Source organism: Helianthus annuus, chromosome 15 (assembly GCF_002127325.2).
Source record: "Helianthus annuus cultivar XRQ/B chromosome 15, HanXRQr2.0-SUNRISE, whole genome shotgun sequence".
Taxonomy (NCBI): Eukaryota; Viridiplantae; Streptophyta; class Magnoliopsida; order Asterales; family Asteraceae; genus Helianthus; species Helianthus annuus.
The window spans coordinates 47,138,913-47,159,116 of NC_035447.2; the positions used below are offsets into that span (position 1 = coordinate 47,138,913).

The 20,204-nt window shown below is 40.5% G+C and overlaps 1 non-coding gene across 1 annotated transcript; it reads left to right on the plus strand.

The window, feature by feature from the left end:
* Positions 1-19,225: 19,225 nt before the first annotated feature.
* On the plus strand, positions 19,226-19,332 carry LOC118487919. The gene has a single exon (XR_004882852.1). It is a non-coding gene; the product is annotated as a small nucleolar RNA R71 (small nucleolar RNA).
* The last annotated feature ends 872 nt before the right edge of the window (positions 19,333-20,204 follow it).

A 20,204-nucleotide genomic window follows, 5' to 3' on the forward strand; every position in this document is an offset into this window, starting at 1 on the left:
GCGGGTTTTGACATTGTGCTAGGCATGGACTGGTTATCTCGTAATCAGGCCCAAATCATTTGCGGCAAAAGGCAGATAGTGCTAAAGACTCCGAGTGGTGAATCACTTACCATTCGAGGAGATACGCAGTACGGGTTAACCGAGGACGTATCTATGCTCAAAGCTTCAAGGTGTTTGAACAGAGGCTGTGTAATTTACATGGCTCAGGTTATAATTGAAGAACCTAAGCCGAAGATAGAGGATCTTCCTGTCATTTCTGAATACCCCGAGGTTTTTCCCGAAGAACTACCTGGTTTGCCACCAGATAGACAAGTGGAGTTCAGAATAGACATCATTCCTGGAGCGGCTCCGATAGCAAGAGCACCTTACAGATTAGCTCCGACGGAAATGAAAGAACTGAGGACCCAGTTGGATGAACTGCTGGCGAAAGGTTTTATCAGACCTAGTTCATCTCCCTGGGGAGCTCCTGTCCTGTTTGTAAAGAAGAAGGACGGATCAATGCGGTTGTGCATTGATTACCGTGAGCTGAACAAAGTTACCACGGATCGATGATCTATTCGATCAGCTGCAAGGAGCAAGCTACTTCTCCAAGATCGACTTGAGGTCGGGTTATCATCAACTAAGGGTCAGAGATGAAGATATACACAAGACTGCATTTAGGACTCGCTATGGTCATTACGAGTTCCTAGTGATGCCTTTTGGGCTCACAAATGCACCGGCTGCGTTCATGGATCTCATGAATCGCGTTTGCAAGCCGTACTTGGACAAATTCGTCATAGTCTTCATCGACGATATCCTTATCTATTCCAAGAACCAAGCTGACCACGAGAAGCACCTCCGTTGCATTCTCGAATTACTACAGCGTGAGAAACTCTACGCCAAATTCTCGAAATGTGAATTCTAGCTAAGAGAGGTTCAGTTTCTAGGTCACGTTGTAAGTGAGCGTGGTATCCAAGTGGATCCCGCTAAGGTGGAGGCAGTCATGAACTGGCAAGAGCCAAAGACGCCTACCGAAATCCATAGTTTCCTGGGGTTAGCAGGATACTACAGGAGGTTTATTGAAAATTTTTCAAGGATTGCTGCGCCCTTGACTTCCTTAACCAAGAAGAAAGAAAAGTACATTTGGGGCCCAAAGCAGCAAGAGTCCTTCGAAATACTGAAGCAAAAGCTAAGCAACGCACCTGTGTTGACATTACCGGAAGGTACAGATGAATTCGTAGTTTACTGCGATGCATCACACACGGGCATGGGGTGTGTGCTTATGCAGAAGGGCAAGGTGATTGCCTATGCTCCAAGGCAATTAAAGGTGCACGAAAAGAATTACACCACCCATGATTTGGAGTTGGGTGCCGTTGTATTTGCACTGAAGTTGTGGAGGCACTACCTTTATGGTATTAAATTTGTGATTTATTCTGATCACAAAAGCCTCCAGCACCTGTTCAACCAGAAGGAGTTGAACATGAGACAGCGCCGTTGGATGGAGATCCTGAATGATTATGACTGCGAGATCAGGTACCATCCCGGCAAGGCGAATGTAGTCGCCGATGCCTTGAGCAGAAAAGAAAGGGTAAAACCTATTCGAATCAATGCCAAGAGCATTGAGGTCAAGAACAATTTAATTGAAAGGATTCTGGCTGCACAGCGAGAGGCTGTGTTGGAAGCTAATTACCCTAATGAAAAGCTAGGAGTAACTGAGGAGCAGTTGACTCTTAGCAAGGATGGAATCTTGAGGCTGAACGGACGTATATGGGTTCTGATTTATGGAGGACTACGAGATGTTGTTCTCCAGGAAGCCCATAGTTCCAAATACTCAGTTCATCCTGGTGCTGATAAGATGTACCAAGACTTAAAGGCAAATTATTGGTGGATAGGCTTGAAAAAGTCTGTAGCTGCCCATGTAGCAAAGTGCTTGACTTGTGCTCAAGTCAAAGCCGAGCACCAAAAGCCGTCTGGCTTGCTACAACAGCCTGAACTTCCCGAGTGGAAGTGGGAATGCGTAACTATGGACTTCATAACCAAGTTACCCAAAACCAGGAAAGGAAACGATACAATATGGGTCATAGTCGATAGGCTGACTAAATCAGCTCATTTTCTACCCATCAAGGAGACGTATAGCTCCGATATGTTAGCCCAACTTTATGTTGATAAGATTGTAGCCTTACATGGCATACCTGTGTCTATTATCTCCGACAGGGATACTAGATACACGTCTCACTTCTGGAAGAGTTTCCAGCAATCTTTGGGCACGCGTTTAAACTTTAGTACAGCTTACCATCCACAGACGGACGGTCAAAGTGAGCGTACCATCCAAACGCTAGAAGACATGCTTCGTGCATGCGCGATCGATTTAGGTGGTAACTGGGATAAGAACCTACCCCTAATCGAATTCTCCTACAATAATAGCTACCACACCAGCATAAAGGCTGCGCCTTTCGAGGCATTATACGGTAGAAAATGTAGATCGCCTGTTTGTTGGGCGGAAGTAGGAGAGGTCCAATTATCAGGACCAGAGATTGTTTTCCAGACAACGGACAAGATTGTCCAGATCCGGGAACGTCTCAAGGCTGCCCGCGATAGGCAGAAGAGCTACGCTGATCCAAAGCGTAAGGATTTTCACTTCGAAGTGGGTGAAAAGGTATTACTTAAGGTGTCACCCTGGAAGGGGGTGATGCGTTTCGGCAAGAAAGGCAAACTGAGTCCGAGATACATAGGACCTTTTGAGGTCATTGAACGGGTCGGATCAGTTGCCTATAAGTTGAACTTGCCTGAAGAGCTCAATGGAATTCACGATGTGTTCCACATCTGCAATCTCAAGAAGTGCTTCGCCGATGAATCGTTGGTGATTCCGCATACAGATGTGCATATAGATGAGAGCTTAAAGTTCATAGAAAAACCTTTCTCGATTGAGGATCGACAGGTAAAGAAGCTTCGCAGAAAGCACGTACCGATTGTAAAGGTCAAATGGGATGCTCGTAGAGGTCCCGAATATACGTGGGAAGTCGAAGACACAATGAAAGAAAAATACCCCTATTTATTTGAGTAAATCTCGGGTCGAGATTTATTTTAAGGGGGTGAGGATGTAACACCTCGAATTTTTGTGTCCAATGATGTGTTAACACGTGTCATTTGATTACACGTGGCATCTATAATAAATAAAGGACTAAATTTGACAAACCTTGAAAGTATGCAAATTCGAGGGTTATAAATGTCAACAAGGGTAAATATACTGTATAGTAACCCTAAATAACGCTTGAACCTTCAAACGAATAAATCATAGATCGTACGGAAACGAAACGCGGAAGAAAGTGAGAGATTACGAGCTACAGGGGTTAACTGTGTCAACATGTTTAATTATACCTCTGAGTGACCCTTTAACGTTCCCACGGCTTCGTAACAGTATTATACGCTCACTAGAATATACTGTATAAATTCCGCGAAGTTCCGTCTTAAAACGAGAGAGTTATACTCAAACTCGTATGAGAAGGGTTAAAAGCGTCAGCAATGAAAGTTAAGACTTTCAGAATAATTAAATTAACTAACCGGGGACTTTATAATGCGGGTAAATAACACGAGGCCCCTATCGGTAAATAACTGAGGGCCAAACCGCAAAGTTACCCCTTCGAACCCGAAAGGTCAGGTAAATCATTACGAAAGATTTCGTTATTAATTACCAGGATTTCGTAATCATTTCAAAAGATTTTAAAAATCTGAAAAACAGGCCCCACGCGACCCGCATTGCGTTTGTGGTTAAGTTGAGGCGGGCCGCGAGCCTCCTCTTTTACTCGCCTGATATTTAAATCCCAGGCGGCCCGCATTAGAAACGCATGGAACTCCCATGCGGGCCGCATTAGACGCCCAGATGCAGAAAGTTGTAACTACTTGCCTTTTGGAGCATTTGAACGACCAAACATCAATCAATGAGGCATGGGTGCCCCCTACTCGACCCATACACCTTAGGGACACCTGCCCATGATCCATGATCAAATGTAGGCTGAGTTGTGATGATCTTGAGGTCCTTTGAGCACTATAAATAGCAATGTTGAGGTTACAACATTCACACAACTCAAACACTTCCATCTGATCATTCCAAGAGCTCCCTAGCATTCTCTTCTGTTCCATAAGCAAGAACACACTTCTGTAAGTCGTTCACAACCATTTTGGTCATACATTTCCATAGTTTTAGCCTATAAACACAACCGTCGTAACTAACGGTTGTCATTACAATAACTTGCAAATGGTTCAGCCTTATGACGGATCAAAAGTGGTTATGAGTTGGTATTTATGTGGGTAATAAACCTCTAAAAAGGTTCCCCCTGATCACCACTCTAACTATGTCAAATATCGAGTCAAACGTGCGGTTAAAAAGTCAACAAGAAGCTATTTTAGCGATTTATGCATAATCTGTAATGTATATGTTATGAAACCTGTTTTGACACTTATAAAACATGATATTAAGTATATAAACTTGTTTGCGCTCGTTTGAATCGATCATTTGCTATATTGAACCGGTTCGGAGCCGAATGTCGCAAAAGTTTGACTTTTGCTTTGACTTCAGTTCTGACCCGTTTTAGTGAGGTATAAATATACCTTAGGACTCTCTTAGGACCAGGTCACATGTCGGTATAAACCTCTGTGATCGGTTCATGAGTTATCCGAGTCTTTTGCGCATTTCCGTCATTCGCCTAAAAGTTGACCGTAACGGCCTTTTGAAATTAAAACGAGTATTTCGGACACGTGAACGGACCAGAACCTTGCTTATTAAATTATAAGCATGTCCTTAAAGTTTCACGTCAATCCGAGGTCTAGAATGAGAGTTATGCTAATTAGCGCAATTTAAATAAACTTTTGTAATAAACGGCGCAATTAGCATAACACCTATCTAAACCAAGATTTCGTCACCAAAACTTTTACCCACTGTATTGAAATAATATTTTGGGAATTTTAAAGATTTTTAATAATTTTTACCTCGCTCATAACCTGCGGTTATGGCTACGGTTCGGTAAATACCGAATATGCCCTTTTCGGCCAAAACATGAGTTCTACGAGGTCTTTTGACCCGATCCCAGTTGCTACTGATTTTAAATAATAAATAAAGTATTTTAAGCTTTATAAGCTGTTCGGGAAACTCAGATTTCCTGTAGAACTCGAAAAGCTCTTTAAAAGTCTTTAAAATGACCGAAAAGCCCCTACGGGGCATAATATTAACTTTTGTGGGAATGGGTTTTTATGTGATCAAGTATATATAATCAAATTAACTAAGCTTATCATGCCGTTTCATAATTTTCTTATGTTTGTTCTTTTTATCACACGCTATCGGTTGTAAATTTGTAAAAATATAACCATGTTAGAACTTGAAATTCCCAAATTAAACCTAGACAAGTAAAAAAAATTGAATGAAAAAAAAATTGGGGTGATTAGCGGTTCCAATAGAGTTTTGTGTAAGGCTTGTTAATTAGGACTTGCAAGATTCAAGGTTTTAGCATCCCCCCACACTTAAATTACACATTGTCCTCAATGTGTCCCAAAAATAAGTTTTTAGGTTGATTGAATGTGTAAAAGGGTGTTAAAAAGCAAAATTTGTGTTACTGGGCGCCTGGACACGGCCCCGTAGTGTCCGGGCACGGCCCCGTGTTCAGGTGCCAGTAACAAGAATTAGTAAAAAGAAACAGAAGCCTGGACACAGGGGCCTGTTTAGTGAACACGCCCCGTGTCCAGTTCCTGAACTGGCCATTTTCTACAGACTGTGCAGCACGGGGCCGTGTTGAGCGGACACGGCCCGTGCCGAACTTGCTGTAATGAAGAAATTTTGTCGGGAAGCTCTGTTTTCGTGCATGGGGTGATGTTTCTCATTTCCCTTGTCATCCTTCACCATCCCGAGTGTGTTTTATTCCTGAAAATTAAAATTAAACTAGGAAATATAAAAATTAATCTAAGCTAAACTAAGGATAGTTCCGCGGAATGCCTCCGTGGTGCGCTACGTTTATAAGGGTCCTTGGCTAGACCAAAAGCCTGATCATATGTTATTCGAGCGGGATGTTTTGCATCCCATGTTGCACCGTCGGAGAGCATCATCCAAACTCGAATCAATGACCTTCATGTAATTGACCGGGTCATCGTCCTCTACTCTCTCTCCAACCCCAAACTTCACTTCCTTATCCCCAAATGTCACACCCCAACCGATGGCGGAAACATCGGGATGAGACGTACAAACTGTTTCAAAGACATCATAACACTAAATGTGACAATATAATTAAATTTCATTTATTAAAATTGCTAAGTTTGATACAAAATGTCATAAAAGGGAAATAACAAACACCAAACATAGTTTATTATAATGTGAGTTTCTAAGCCATCCTAATCAATTCTTCAACTCTTGAATCCTCATCCTGCAGTATGCATTAAAATATAATCAACAAAACATGTTGGCGAGTATACAAGTTTGATAATAGTATAATATGTTTGAAATAGATTAACATGCTCAAATCCACGTGACTATATGATTTCATATTAACAGTTATACTCGTAACGATGAAATCTATGTGTTCAAACCAAAGTTTAACGCAATTAACATAGCCTAACCCTAGAAGGGTGGTAAATGAGTAACATAGAATAAACCTAACAATACCCATAATATTATGGGAGGGGCGTTTCTCAACCTACAGCGCTGCCATTATTAGGGGAGGCTTGCAAAGTTAATGAACACACAGTCATAAATGTTTAACAGTAGCATAACGTGATTAACATGAGTCAAATAGATTCACATGAGAGGTGGATTGAGGGTGCAAAAATGTTTAACATAGTGTGTTTGATATAGAAATGCATACAACACCCAAAATGTGATAAAATAGAAAATGGGTCATGGATACTCACCTTTGATTACGTTGCGTTTCTTGGTAAAGAAGAGGAGTAGAAAGATTATCCAAGAGTGTGCAATAGATTGCAAATGATTACCCTAAATAATTAAATATCACATCACGGTCCCGTTAATATTTATTTATAGGTTAAATATTATTTCTAATGTTTATTGATTATCTCATTAATTTTAGAGTTTATAAAAATAGGAAAAAAAGAATATAAAAAGAATTTATTTATAAACTGTTTAATCAATAAAGGATTTATAAAGGTTTTTAAAAGAATTAATTTTAAGAAGTTATATAGTTTTTATTTTAAAACAAAAAGAAGAATGAATCTAAAATTAAAACTCCAAAGCACATGGCCAAAGCCGGCTTGAACACAACTCGAACCCGTGACAAAAGGTGCCACCAGCTTCATCGATTATGTGATTTCAGTGGAACATAATTGCATATGCATCTTCATATGTTGTTTTGAACAACCATTTATGTACTTATATGTATGTCCATGTACAGATGTAGTGCATGTACACCTACAGTATGTACATATATACACATACGTATGTATGAGAGACCGCCATAACCCGACTGTTTACATGATTATCCTTAACATTCAGTTCGACTGAATGATTATAACGCCAAAATTTATTGTGTTTCAACAGCAAATTAAACGGGAAGTCAAAGGAATAAGAAAAAAATTATACCGAACGATGATCCGTAAGTTCCTTCGAAACTCCGGTTGATCCTCCGTGTATCTCCGGAAATGTCTGGATACTCCGGCGATGATCCGGCGACTGCGGCTAAGGGTGTTCAATAGAATATTAACGTTGAACATGTATTTAAAACGAGAGTTTAAACGAGGACACAGAGTATCAAGGAGTCATACCAAAACGTGACGACTCGTGTCGAGTTCCGACTTGAGACTTAGGCAGCGTCTTCCTTCTCCGGTGAGACTCCGGTTAGTCTTCCGACGCAAGCTCCGGCGAAGTTACAGTAATTTCCGATGACGTGTCTTCTTTTTCCGACAATACGCGATGTCGTCTTTCTTGTGAATACAATCCAGACAAGAACGAACATGAAACCAGATTAAAGGTCCATTGTGTTTAACTTTTACTTTAAAATTGACAGAAACGAACAACAAAAGATGAAATGAAAACGAATAGGATGGACAGAACGTATACCGAACAGAAGTTGATGGTCTTCGGTTTGTCTCCGACGTCGCCTCCGATCTCCGGTGGGCTCGGTTTACTCCGGCAAGGTGCAACGATGTTCGAACAGAATTGTGTGGAGAAATGGAGGTGAAGTCTTCGGGGTTTTTTTTTTATATAGCGTTGGAAGGTTCCGTAATATAAGGAAACGACCCTTGATTGACGAGGAAAAGGAAACGGCGTATAACTCCCGAGTAATCAGCGAGAATAAAGAAAGAAATAAAGTTGACTTTGGCTGGTTGTCCGCTGTCAACATTTAGGCGGCAATTCTAAAAAGGAAGTTCAACGTAAAGTGCTATAAGAATTAAGTGTTTCCATAAATGTCTGAATGAGGCCCTTGGCCGACCGGTTAGTATGTTTGTGTGAGTGTCGGAGGTCGCGGGTTCGAGACGTGCAAGGGGGCGGATTCATACAAGGAATCCCCCTTTTTATTTGGTTCAATAACAAATTTTTCACCTACGATCCCTGTAGTTTCCCCAGTTGACTAACTAGACTAACTGAGATCCTCAACTCAGTTAGCTGGTTCCCTTAGAAAGTAGATAACCTTGTTAACTTAACTTAGTTATTTTTAATTACATATAAGATTTAACTAACTAGGTTATGTTTAAACTAACTTTATTACTAGAGATTTTTATTTATTTATTTATTTATTTTTTTTATTTACAATATTAATTTATTTATTTAATATTAATAAATATTATAATTATTTGTTTTAACCCAAATTTTGGGTATTTACCGAATTAACGCACGAATTCCCGATGTTTGTCCGGTTTAGGGTAATCTCTTGATACGAACATGATTTGAGAGTTTAAATTAGGATTTCTTCCCACTGATTATACGTGATTAAACTTGTTTAACTTGTTTTCAAATGAAATTGATAATGAGTGCATAACATAGTGTAATAACAAGAATATGATAAAAATAATGCATTTCCATTATGATTTCAAGTCTCGGATTACAATTTGGAAATGAAATTGAATACAATGAAGGTACAAATTACAAAAATAGAAAGTACAAGTCGGCTTGCTAAAAATGGAAAGATTGAAATTGCGAGGCGTTACAGTCTCCCCTACTTTAGGAGATTTCGTCCTCGAAATCTTAGGAAGAAGACTGATTGAAGAGATGTGGATACTTTGCCTTCATGTCCCTTTTGAGTTCCCAAGTAAACTCAGCACCCCGCTTGCCTTCCCATCGTACTTTGACAATGCGGATTTTGCTGCGTCTGAGCTGCTTGGTACCTTGATCCACTATTTCAACTGGTATTTCCACGAAATGAAGCGAATCGTTGATTTGCAAGTCGTCGACTGGGACATGAAGTCCTTCTTCAGCTAGGCATTTCTTGAGATTCGAAATGTGAAATGTCGGATGAACGTTACTTAGTTCCTGTGGTAGATCCAGCAAATATGCTACCTTGCCAACTCGTTCGAGGATCTTGAAAGGTCCAACGTAACGAGGGGCAAGTTTACCCTTTTTACCGAATCGAACAACCCCTTTCCATGGAGATACTTTAAGTTATACCTGATCTCCAACATTAAATTCCAAGGGTTTGCGTCTTTTATCTGCGTAACTCTTTTGCCGACTCCTGGCCTTGAGTAAATTATCACGGATTTGAAGAATCTTGTCCGTGGTTTCTTGAATAAGCTCAGGACCAGTGAATTGCTTATCACCAATTTCGTGCCAACTGATTGGTGATCGACATTTTCGTCCACATAATGCTTCGAATGGGGCCATTTGAATGCTAGAGTGATAGCTGTTATTGTACGAGAATTCGACCAGAGGCAAATGCACATCCCAACTACCACCGAAGTCAATGACACAAGATCGAAGCATACCTTCGAGAGTTTGAATGGTACGCTCAGTCTGTCCATCTGTTTGAGGATGGAAAGTTGTACTAAGATTTAAATGAGTACCCATAGCTGATTGAAATGTTTGCCATAAGCGAGACGTGAAACGACCATCACTGTCTGAAATGATGTCACGGGGTATGCCATGACGACAGATGATTTCATCGGTATAGACTCGAGCAAGTTTTTCAACTTTGAAGTCTTCCCGAATAGGTAAGAAATGGGCTGACGTGGTCAAACGATCAACGATGACCCAAATACTATCATTACCAGATGGAGTTCGAGGAAGTTTAGTTATAAAATCCATTGCAATGCTATCCCATTTCCAAACAGGAATTTCTGGTTGTTCAAGCAAACCAGAGGGACGCTGATGCTCTGCTTTAACCTTCGAGCATGTAAGACATTTTGAGACATACGAGGCTATATCAGTCTTCATGCCAGGCCACCAATAAGATGTTCGAAGATCATGATACATCTTATCAGCACCAGGATGAATTGAGTATTTAGACTTGTGAGCCTCGTTCATGATAAATTCACGAAGATTATCGCGATTTGGTACCCAAATGCGATTAAGATAATATTGAAGTCCGTCTGACTTCGTCACAAGCTGGTCCATAGAGGCACCACGGATTTCGACGAGCAGACTTCCTTCGTTAGCTGACGCGAACTGTGCCTCACGAATACAATTGTGAAGGTCACTTGACACTTGAAAACAACGTATACGATAGGAATGAGCCTTACGACTCAGGGCATCGGCTACGACATTCGCCTTTCCAGGATGGTAGCGAATCTCACAATCGTAGTCGTTAAGTAATTCCACCCAACGACGTTGACGCATATTTAATTCTTTTTGATTGAAGATATGTTGTAGCCTTTTGTGATCGGTGTATACAACACATTTCGTACCATATAGGTAGTCACGCCATATTTTTAATGCGAAAACGACAGCACCAAGTTCAAGATCGTGAGTAGTGTAATTTTTCTCATGAATCTTTAATTGGCGAGAAGCGTACGCAATGACCTTGCCTCGTTGCATAAGGACGCAACCAAGACCACGATTTGATGCATCGCAATATACTACGAAGTCATCATTTCCGTCAGGTAGGGCTAAGATAGGAGCATTGCAAAGCATGTCCTTGAGGGTTTGAAAAGCTTCCTCCTGCTCGTGACTCCAAACGAAAGGTTTTTCCTTTTGGGTCAACATAGTGAGGGGAACAGCTATCTTAGAAAAATTTGAGATGAATCGACGGTAGTAACCCGCCAATCCTAGGAATGAACGAATTTCTGATGGGTTTTTAGGTGCGATCCAACTTTTGACTGCTTCAATTTTAGCAGGGTCGAGATGAATACCTTTTTCGCTAACGACATGTCCAAGGAATTAGACTTCCTTGATCCAGAATTCACACTTTGAGAACTTTGCGTATAAACGTTCACTTCGCAAAAGTTTGAGTATGAGACGTAAATGACGCTCATGATCGACTCGAGATTTAGAATAAATTAGAATGTCATCAATGAAGACAATCACGAATCAATCTAGATAAGGTTTGCAAACACGATTCATCAAATCCATGAACACGGCGGGCGCGTTAGTCAGACCAAAAGGCATGACTACGAACTCGTAGTGTCCATAGCGTGTTCGAAATGCGGTTTTTGGGATATCCTCTTCGAGGACACGAAGTTGATGATAGCCAGATCGAAGATCGATCTTGGAGAAACAACTTGCACCTTGGAGTTGATCAAAGAGGTCGTCAATGCGAGGAAGTGGATATCGATTTTTGATAGTAAGCTTATTGAGCTCACGATAATCGATGCACATTCGAAATGAACCATCTTTCTTTTTAACGAATAGAACAGGAGCACCCCAAGGAGAAGTACTGGGTCGAATGAAACCCTTGTCAAGGAGCTCCTGAAGTTGGCTGGAAAGCTCTTGCATCTCAGATGGTGCAAGGCGATAAGGAGCTCGTGCAACAGGGGTTGCACCAGGCACAAGGTCGATATGAAAGTCAACTGACCGAGGAGGAGGACTAGGTAAATCCTCAGGAAAAACGTCTGGGAAATCATACACAACTGGAACATCACTTACGCATTTCCCTTGCCCTTTTCTTCCACTACGTGGGCTAAAAAGGCAAAGTACTTTTTATGTAAGTATCTGTTCGCTTAGGTGCATGACATTAGCTTTAGACCATTGGAAGGTCGATCCCCATAAACATGTAGGGTATCGCCTGATGGAAGAGGCAAACAAACGTATTTTTCGAAACAGGCAATTTCAGCATGGTTCTTTCGAAGCCAATCCATGCCTACTATGATATCGAAACTACCCAACTCCATGGGTATGAGGTCAATCGAAAAGGTATGATCATTCAAGGTGAGAGTACAATTACGAAGAACAGAATCGACACGAATAGACTTGCCATTGGCAATTTCGACTGGGAATGACTTAGGTAGTTTTGAGCGTGCGCATTTTAACAATGGTTCAAATTCTACAGATACAAAACATTTATCTGCACCAGTATCAAATAAAATAGAAGCATACAAATTATTAATGAGGAACGTACCGTTCACGACTTCATTGTCGTTGCGTGCTTGCTTAGCATTGATAACGAATGCACGGCCATGTGGAGGCTGCTGCTGTAAATCTTGCCTTAATTGAGGACACTGAGGTCGTAGGTGAGATGGATCCCCACATTTGAAACATGCCCTGACAACATTTGCTGGCTTTGGGTTTTGGGCTGGCATAGGGTTGCTGCGACAGTATGGTGCCAAATGCCCATAACAGTTGCAGGAGGTACAGTGTCTACATGGGCTCGTGGTTGGGTGATGAAAGTGGCAAATTGTGCACTTAGGGTTTGTTCCTGTGTATTGCTTCTTTTCTGGGTTCACTGGGTTAGGTTTTGGGTTTACAACTGGTATAACAGCATTGCAAACTGGGGGTTGGTAAGCACGCTTCTTTCCCCTGTTGTTGTAAGGTTGGTGGGTGATTTGATGAGCGGGTTTTGAGGAGGGTGTAGGTTTAGATGCTGCTGCGATTTGTTTATCACGAACTCGATTATTATTCAAACTTTCCGCGAGGAGATACACATCCTCAATGTTATCCAACTTAGCCGCCTCGATGGTATCACGCATCGTAGGAGGCAACCCATTAATATACTTCCGAATGGTGCGATCTGTGGTCAACACCAAATGAGGCACGATAAAACATAACTGCTTGAACCGAGTAGTGTATGCAAGGTTTTCATCTCCAATTTGTTTGAGAGTCCAGAACTCTTCTTCTAACTTCTGCTGCTCATGAGGAGGGCAGAATTCCTCCATCATAAGCTGTTTGAGTTCTTCCCAAGACAACGCGTAGGCTAGCTCATTGGATCCAATGTTTCTTTCTTTAGTCCACCAGTCTAGTGCCCTGGCTTGGAAAACACCAGTGGCACTTCGAACCTTGAGTTCCTCTGGGCATTCACTATTTATGAATGTGACCTCTATGCTGTCAAACCATTCCAACATAGCTGTCACACCATCCTTCCCAGTGAAAGTTTTGGGGTTACAGGCAGTGAAGTGTTTGTAGTTGAATGAGACTGGTTTAGGCCGAACTACGCGAGAATCACCAGAATGATTTGGAGTGTTGGAGGCTTGAATCTCAGACACTATCTTTGGCACGATTCTGGCAATCTGATTTGCCATGAACGTCATCATTTTCTTTTTGGAATTAGCCTTGGATTTTCTGGGAGAGTGAGAGAACTGGCGAGATGACGACATCTAGAAATTCAAAACAAGAAATGGATGAGACTTTAATCATAATGTTTTTTGTTTAGGAAAATTGATTTCATGTATGCATCACATAGCACATTGTGTTTTCACATGAATTGTCAAATAGTTTCACATAGAATAACATAGCATTGCACATAGAATAACATGATGTTACACATAGAATATCATGTATGATGAAAGCGAGATAAATTTAGTTTGTTCACGATGGAGTAATTATTAATTGATTTAGATTGCGATAATAACGTGATTCGTGTTCCCAAACTTGAAATGAAGATAACGCTCAAATGTAAATCACATAATAATTGAGATAACATAAAAAGAGATTTATCATAAAAATATGGATTGCCACGGAACGTAACATAAGACTATTCCAAAGTGAATCGAAATCCTTTTCGAATTAAGGAGACGTGCTTTGGCCTAATAGACAAATACTCTCATCGAGGAGCGACTAACGGTATTTGTCCTTCCAGTTACTACACGTCCTTAATCGATTGGGAAAATCGAAACTTTGGCGAGATTGAAAATCAAGGAATGGGACTAGTTAACAAGATGCTAGTTTCACCGCTAACTTGATAACATCGTACCCTGATGTGGTTGGTACTCATCCAAAGATGAGGGTCCACTAGAATATGAAATGGAAATTCCCATCAAGGTTTGGATGTCACTCCTAACTTGAGGGTAGATTTCGTGCAAAAATCAAATTTAAGCTGAATGAAAGTCATCACCAAATATGGGAATCACCCATGTTTTGATGAATCATTTCGATTGTGTTACATGAGTGTCTTCAAAGCTTCCATGTGTGTATTGTGTTAGCCTTAGGAAAGGCTTGTATATTAGAAGTCCAAAAGAATAGAGGGAAGCAAGGAAGAGAGAAGGGAATATTGTCTTAAACAACAAATAAATGAGAAAGCTCCAAAACTATAGACTAGGTAAAAGTATTCCTACTTTTCCTAATTCCCTATAGTTATGGCTCTGATACCAATCTGTCACACCCCAACCGATGGCGGAAACATCGGGATGAGACGTACAAACTGTTTCAAAGACATCATAACACTAAATGTGACAATATAATTAAATTTCATTTATTAAAATTGCTAAGTTTCATACAAAATGTCATAAAAGGGAAATAACAAACACCAAACATAGTTTATTATAATGTGGGTTTCTAAGCCATCCTAATCAATTCTTCAACTCTTGAATCCTCATCCTGCAGTATGCATTAAAATATAATCAACAAAACATGTTGGCGAGTATACAAGTTTGATAATAGTATAATATGTTTGAAATAGATTAACATGCTCAAATCCACGTGACTATATGATTTCATATTAACAGTTATACTCGTAACGATGAAATCTATGTGTTCAAACCAAAGTTTAACGCAATTAACATAGCCTAACCCTAGAAGGGTGGTAAATGAGTAACATAGAATAAACTTAACAATACCCATAATATTATGGGAGGGGCGTTTCTCAACCTACAGCGCTGCCATTATTAGGGGAGGCTTGCAAAGTTAATGAACACACAGTCATAAATGTTTAACAGTAGCATAACGTGATTAACATGAGTCAAATAGATTCACATGAGAGGTGGATTGAGGGTGCAAAAATGTTTAACATAGTGTGTTTGATATAGAAATGCATACAACACCCAAAATGTGATAAAATAGAAAATGGGTCATGGATACTCACCTTTGATTACGTTGCGTTTCTTGGTAAAGAAGAGGAGTAGAAAGATTATCCAAGAGTGTGCAATAGATTGCAAATGATTACCCTAAATAATTAAATATCACATCACGGTCCCGTTAATATTTATTTATAGGTTAAATATTATTTCTAATGTTTATTGATTATCTCATTAATTTTAGAGTTTATAAAAATAGGAAAAAAAGAATATAAAAAGAATTTATTTATAAACTGTTTAATCAATAAAGGATTTATAAAGGTTTTTAAAAGAATTAATTTTAAGAAGTTATATAGTTTTTATTTTAAAACAAAAGGAAGAATGAATCTAAAATTAAAACTCCAAAGCACATGGCCAAAGCCGGCTTGAACACAACTCGAACCCGTGACAAAAGGTGCCACCAGCTTCATCGATTATGTGATTTCAGTGGAACATAATTGCATATGCATCTTCATATGTTGTTTTGAACAACCATTTATGTACTTATATGTATGTCCATGTACAGATGTAGTGCATGTACACCTACAGTATGTACATATATACACATACGTATGTATGAGAGACCGCCATAACCCGACTGTTTACATGATTATCCTTAACATTCAGTTCGACTGAATGATTATAACGCCAAAATTTATTGTGTTTCAACAGCGAATTAAACGGGAAGTCAAAGGAATAAGAAAAAAATTATACCGAACGATGATCCGTAAGTTCCTTCGAAACTCCGGTTGATCCTCCGTGTATCTCCGGAAATGTCTGGATACTCCGGCGATGATCCGGCGACTGCGGCTAAGGGTGTTCAATAGAATATTAACGTTGAACATGTATCTAAAACGAGAGTTTAAACGAGGACACAGAGTATCAAGGAGTCATACCAAAACGTGACGACTCGTGTCGAGTTCCGACTTGAGACTTAGGCAGCGTCTTCCTTCTCCGGTGAGACTCCGGTTAGTCTTCCGACGCAAGCTCCGGCGAAGTTACAGTAATTTCCGATGACGTGTCTTCTTTTTCCGACAATACGCGATGTCGTCTTTCTTGTGAATACAATCCAGACAAGAACGAACATGAAACCAGATTAAAGGTCCATTGTGTTTAACTTTTACTTTAAAATTGACAGAAACGAACAACAAAAGATGAAATGAAAACGAATAGGATGGACAGAACGTATACCGAACAGAAGTTGATGGTCTTCGGTTTGTCTCCGACGTCGCCTCCGATCTCCGGTGGGCTCGGTTTACTCCGGCAAGGTGCAACGATGTTCGAACAGAATTGTGTGGAGAGGTCGCGGGTTCGAGACGTGCAAGGGGGCAGATTCATACAAGGAATCCCCCTTTTTATTTGGTTCAATAACAAATTTTTCACCTACGATCCCTGTAGTTTCCACAGTTGACTAACCAGACTAACTAAGATCCTCAACTCAGTTAGCTGGTTCCCTTAGAAAGTAGATAACCTTGTTAACTTAAATTAGTTATTTTTAATTACATATAAGATTTAACTAACTAGGTTATGTTTAAACTAACTTTATTACTAGAAATTTTTATTTATTTATTTATTTATTTATTTATTTTATTTACAATATTAATTTATTTATTTAATATTAATAAATATTATAATTATTTGTTTTAACCCAAATTTTGGGTATTTACCGAATTAACGCACGAATTCCCGATGTTTGTCCGGTTTAGGGTAATCTCTTGATACGAACATGATTTGAGAGTTTAAATTAGGATTTCTTCCCACTGATTATACGTGATTAAACTTGTTTAACTTGTTTTCAAATGAAATTGATAATAAGTGCATAACATAGTGTAATAACAAGAATATGATAAAACTAATGCATTTCCATTATGATTTCAAGTCTCGGATTACAATTTGGAAATGAAATTGAATACAACGAAGGTACAAATTACAAAAATAGAAAGTACAAGTCGGCTTGCTAAAAATGGAAAGATTGAAATTGCGAGGCGTTACAGTCTCCCCTACTTTAGGAGATTTCTTCCTCGAAATCTTAGGAAGAAGACTGATTGAAGAGATGTGGATACTTTGCCTTCATGTCCCTTTTGAGTTCCCAAGTAAACTCAGCACCACGCTTGCCTTCCCATCGTACTTTGACAATGCGGATTTTGCTGCGTCTGAGCTGCTTGGTACCTTGATCCACTATTTCAACTGGTATTTCCACGAAATGAAGCGAATCGTTGATTTGCAAGTCGTCGACTGGGACATGAAGTCCATCTTCAGCTAGGCATTTCTTGAGATTCGAAACGTGAAATGTCGGATGAACGTTACTCAGTTCCTGTGGTAGATCCAGCAAATATGCTACCTTGCCAACTCGTTCGAGGATCTTGAAAGGTCCAACGTAACGAGGGGCAAGTTTACCCTTTTTACCGAATTGAACAACCCCTTTCCATTGATCTTGTGTAGTGGCTAGAAATGGCCTCCCTAGTATGAGGGGGACTTCGGTGTCCTCTTCCATATATAGTATGACAAAGTCGGCCGGGTAGACGAAATTGTCGACTTTGACCAACAGATTTTCAGTGACACCTTGCGGGTATTTGACGGATCTGTCGGCAAGTTGTATACCCATCTTGGTAGGGCTCATTTTTCCTAGGCCGAGTCGTTTGAACATTGATGCAGGCAGGAGGTTAATGCTAGCCCCGAGGTCGGCTAGTGCATTACGAACGGGGGATTCCCCGATCGAACAAGGAATCAAGAAGCTTCCGGGATCAATCTTCTTTTGCGGGAGTTTGTTGAGTAGAAGGGAGGAGCATTCTTCGCCTAAGTTAACTAATTGCAATGATTCAATTTTCCTTTTATGGGTGAGGAAGTCCCTCATGAATTTTGAGTATTTAGGCATTTGAGTTAGGACTTCGATAAATGGAATATTAACATGCAATTGTTTTAGTAAATTTTCGAATTTTGCGAATTGCTCCTTGGTCTTTTGGCGAATTAACCTACCAGGGTATGGGACCAGAGGAATTTTAGTAGGCTCTTTAATCGGTAGGGAAGCCTTTTCGTGCTGTGGCGCTGGTGGAGCCGTGGGTTGGCTTCTTTCAGTTGGTCAGGGGGGGGGGCTTCTTCGGAACCTACAGTACGGTTTCTCAAAGCTATGAGATGTACTTGTGCCTTTGGGTTGGTTTCGGTATTGCTTGGTAACGCGACTTGTGGCCTCGCGGAGAAATTTTGAGCTATTTGATTTAATTGTTTTTCAATGTTTTTTATACTAGCTTGTTGATTTCTAAAATTCGATTCCAATTGTTGAAATCGATCCGAGTTTTTCTTTTCAGTGTCGGAGATTAGGCGAGATACAGTATCTTCAAGCCTTTCTCTTCCACTTTGTTGTTGAGGGAAATTTTGTGACTCATTTCTTGGTTGTTGAAAGTCTGTTCGTTGGTTTAGGTTTTGTTGGTTACTACAATTGTCGGGTTCTCTCCAACCAAGGTTAGGGTGGTTGCGCCATCCTTGGTTGTAGGTACCCGTTGGAGGACCCGACGGCCTAGGTCTGTTGTCAATGTAGTTTACCGATTCTAGTTGATCATCTGTTTCTTTCATACAACTCCAATTTTCATGCGACCCACCACACCCTTCACAAGCCATAACCGAGACCGTTTTTGTCATTTCTAACTTTTTGATTTTTGAAGAAAGTGCCTAGATTTGGGCTTGTAAAGAAGTGCTTTCATCAACCTTATGGGCGCCCGGAGCAATAGATTTATTGCCTCGGGGAGTGTGCCACTGAAAATTGGTTTGAGCAATTTTCTCAATTTGATTGTATATTTCATGTGGGCGACGATTACCTAAAAGTCCCCCGGAGCTAGAGTCAAGTGTTTGTCTTGTGTGTGGCAACAACCCATTGTAGAAACTGGATACTTGTTGCCATACCGCAAGACCGTGATGAGGACACTTTCGCAATAGCTCCTTGAACCTTTCCCAAGTTTCATATAAGGATTCCCCATCCTCTTGTGAATATGTATTAATTTCAGTTATTAATTTAGCCGTTTTAGCGGGAGGGAAATACTTATATAGAAACTTTTAGGCTAGTTCATCCCAGGTGTTTACCGAGCCAACTGGGAGCGCGTTGAGCCAAGCCTTTGCTCGGTCCTTTAGTGAAAATGGAAACATTCGAAGGCGGATGGCATCGTTTGATGCTCCATTGATCCGAAAGGTATCACATATTTCTAAGAAATTAGTAATATGTAGATGGGGATCCTCTTATGCAAGCCCATGGAAGGTTGCGGAGTTTTGAAGCATTTGTATCAAATGTGGCCGAAGTTCGAAGTTGTTAGCTTCGACATTCGGTGCATTGATAGCGGCGCCGAGATTACCTACAGTGGGTCGTAGGTAATCCATGAGGGTACGTTGCTCCGCCATTGGAAGTGGGTCCCCCGAGACTTTCTCTTGGTTTTTAGCTTTAACTCTTTTTCTGAGAAAGCGTTCAGGTTCTTCTAGAGGTTCTTTTATGTCTCTGCTAGAATTGGAGCTCATACACTATGTAGAAAGTTCAGTTTTGACGCCTGGGTTCCAAGTCCTGTAGTGAAAACAAAAAAGAATGTTGGTCAGAAGGTTCACCACGGCCCCGTGCTCAGTAAACACGGCCCGTGGTCGGAGATACAGTAATTGTTTTCCGGATCCCTGTTACTAGGGAGTTGGACACGGCCCCGTGTTGCACCGACACGACCCCGTGCTCAACTCTCTGTAACTCGGAAAATAAAAACTGCCAGTAACAATGCTGGGCACGACCCGTGTCCGAGCAGGCACGGCCCGTGCTGAGCCCTGCATAAGCTGAAAAATTAAGAAAATCCTAAAAAAATAAAAATAAAATAAAAAAATGATTAGGCCGCTGATTCCTAACTTTCTTAAAATCC